Source organism: Camelus bactrianus, chromosome 8 (genome assembly GCF_048773025.1).
Source record: "Camelus bactrianus isolate YW-2024 breed Bactrian camel chromosome 8, ASM4877302v1, whole genome shotgun sequence".
In the NCBI taxonomy this organism is placed as follows: domain Eukaryota; kingdom Metazoa; phylum Chordata; class Mammalia; order Artiodactyla; family Camelidae; genus Camelus; species Camelus bactrianus.
In genome coordinates this window covers 35,368,814-35,372,053 of record NC_133546.1, presented here as the reverse complement: position 1 = coordinate 35,372,053, position 3,240 = coordinate 35,368,814, and the positions used below count along the sequence as shown (strand labels likewise).

The following is a 3,240-nucleotide window of genomic DNA, read 5'->3' as shown; positions in this document are numbered from 1 at the left end:
AGGCACCTTAAAGTTTAATATTAATAAATCTAATCATTACTCTAGGGAAATATTCAAAATCTCTTTTCTGAAGAGTAATAAAAATATTGACAATGACTTTAATTGCAAACACATTATGTCCCAGGCACTAAGCTGTTTTTTGCAAACATTGTCCCGTTAAGATCTACTATATTTCTGTGAGGACTGTCCTAATATATCCTCATTTTCAGATAAGAAAGGTGAGTCTTAATGATACTCCAAGGTCACGTGAGTAGAAAGTGATAAAGCTGAGGTTTTTAATCAAGATTGGCCTAATTCTATAACCCTATATCTTAATCACTCTACGTCCTGCCTCCATGGAGGAATAGTAAATAACGTAGTAATTTTAGACGTAGCTAAGGTACAAAGAGTCTCTATCACATATACTTTCATATTATACTATTGCCAAGCAGCTGTGTTTTTCTTTTTTCTACTGGGATACATACTTTACATAATTACCTTTTCTTTTACCTATATTTTATGGGTGTCTGGACATTTTTTGAATTGGAAATGTAAATTTGAGCTACACATCTTATGTGCACACACATACATAAACACATCAAACTTTTCAAGTTAACAGTGGGGTCAGCTGGCTTGAAGTGAGGGAACAGCACTATAGGGTTTGAAACCTAAGCTGATAATCGGCTTCTTATTCAAAGAAGCCAATATTAAGCAAATTGTAACTTCAAATTATTATATAGCCTTCAAATAGACATTCTTCCATCAGTTACTAAAGATTATTTCTGGAAACTGGAGCCTATCTCCTAATTACATGTTTTTTGATCTTTGAATGAGACTTCTCAAAAAAAAAAAAAATAGATTGTAGTTTTGTTTAAAGACTACCCAGAAATTTCAGTCCTTTTTCAAAGCGTATTATTTCCTTTGAGTATAATATATATAGTTGGGCATGAGTAAATACCACTAATTTGAGATTTGATTTCTAGACCAGCAGTCAGTTCAGGAAAGGACAGCAAAACCTGACTGTAAATATGACGTTTGGTCCACTATTTAGAAATATGTAAATTCTTTCATTGAAACTATGTTATCAAAACTATGTAATATATTCCAAGCAAGCTGAAAATTTAGTGTTCAGTACTAAATTTAACAGGACTCAAATCTAGGCCCATTGAAGGAGGTATTTGAATACAGATAATTTCAGATTTACAATCAAAGCTTTGTTCTTATGATAGACTGAATGTTTGTGTCCCCTAGAATTTCATATGATGAAATTATGTTGTGGGTGACTAGTCATGAAGGCAAAGCCCTCATGAACTGGATGAATAAAAGAGACACCAGAGAGCCCTCTGGTGCCTTCTGCCATGTGAGGACATAACAGGATGGCCATCTGTGAACCAGGAGGCCAAAACACAGACCCTGTCATCACAGAGTGCTCCAACTACCTGGAGGGTGGGCGGGGGTGGGGAGCTGATTTCTAATCAGAGCACCACGAATACATGTTAAACCACAGCTATGACAGAAAGATTATATTGTTACAATAGGACAAAACAGGATGACATGGTATCAAGTGGACCTTCACTGAGGGAAAAATGTTCAAGCAGCGTACTAAAAGATGAAAGAAGTCACCGATGAAGCAGCTGCAGGTGGGTGGAACTCTAAAGGGAAAGGAAAGAGCATTCAAGAAATTAAAAGGAAGCCAGTGGGGAGCTTGGGGCAAGATGAGGTTGGAGTAGAAGTCTGAGCCAGAATTGGCAGGGCTTTATACACCATGTTAATGACTTTGATCACTGTCTTAGGAACAGTGAGAAGCCAGTGAAAGATTTTAGCCGAGGAGTGACAGGGGGACATAAAAATTCCTTGTCCTCCACTGTCCCAGGGAAAGGGAAGTCATGGCCAAATGCAAAGAAAAGCAAACAAAAAATTATCTTGATGACCTACTGGCTATTTAGGGATTTTCAAAAAGGTAATTGTGACTATATATGATTTTGCTTTGAGGACTAACTTTATAACTAACATCCTCCCATCACCACTACCACCACCTTCTTCTCATTAATATGTCTGCCATTAGATGGGTACCAGGAGATTGCAAAACATCTGATTAAGTTATAAGGGAAGTTAAGCAGTATTAAATTCTGATATTAAATTGTACTTTGTCATCAGCTGTTGTCTTATTCCTTTTTCCATAGCCGTCTTAGAATAATCTCCTACTTTTTAAAATTCTCACTCATTTACCATGGAGCCCTGAAATTTAAATTATAGCATTTGTGAAAATACAACTACAATGACTATTAAGGAATAAACTTTAAGAGTATGTTTTTCATTTTATTCTAAATATCTCTATCAGTTGTAATAAGGTTTTATTATATATAATGTGTGGGAAAATTATATAAATTTATTAATATAAGAGAACACAAGACAATTACCTGAGAAAGTTCTAAAGAAGTAAAATTCCTTTGCAAATAAAACAAATCACAGAAATAACAGTGTGACAGCCTGAAAGAGATCTGAAATATACTTCTAATGTTGTTTTAATGTTGTGAAAGGATTTCAAGGAGATGGAAAAAATTAAACAGATTTACAAAGATTATTCCAAATATTTGAAAAGTATTTTATAGGACCTTCATTTCAGTGTTTATTGGATTATAAAAATGGAAAATAAACTCTTCTAGAATTAGAGGAACAAAAAGAAAGAAGGAAGGAAGGTAGGAAGGAAGGAAAGAAGGAAGGAAGGAAGGAAGGGGAATAAAGGGGGAAGGAAGGAAAAAGGAAGGAAGAAAGAGGGAGGAAAGGATGGAGGGAAGGAAAGAGGAAACCAGAGAATCTAAATTCTTACTCAGAAAAATATTCACTTTTTATATTTTATTTATTTATTATTGTATTATTTAATTATTTATTATTTTGTTTGGCAGTGGCAGGGGGAGAGGTAATTAGGTTTATTTATTTTTAGAGGAGATACTGGGGATAGAACCCAGGACCTCATGCATGCAAAGCATGCGCTCTACCACTTGAGCTATACCCTTCCCCCAATATTCATTTTTTAAATTGAATTACTGTCACTTATAAACTGATTAAAGAAACTGCTAAAGCCTTCTATATCCCAAAACATTGAGATCTCCTAAACTTAACATTTTTCAGATTTTTGGTTATAGCCACATTAAATAATAATGAAATGTAGGGCTTTCATGTGAGACCTCTCCATAGTAGATGTTGAACCTCACTGAGGTAATAGAGAACATTTAAATCAATTTTTAATGACAAAAAAAC

At 34.6% G+C, this 3,240-nt stretch overlaps 1 non-coding gene across 1 annotated transcript; it reads right to left on the bottom strand.

Annotated features, from left to right (window-relative positions):
- Positions 1-2,923: 2,923 nt before the first annotated feature.
- On the bottom strand, positions 2,924-2,998 carry TRNAA-UGC (transfer RNA alanine (anticodon UGC)). Its single transcript has one exon. It is a non-coding gene; the product is annotated as a tRNA-Ala (tRNA).
- Between the last annotated feature and the right edge of the window lie 242 nt (positions 2,999-3,240).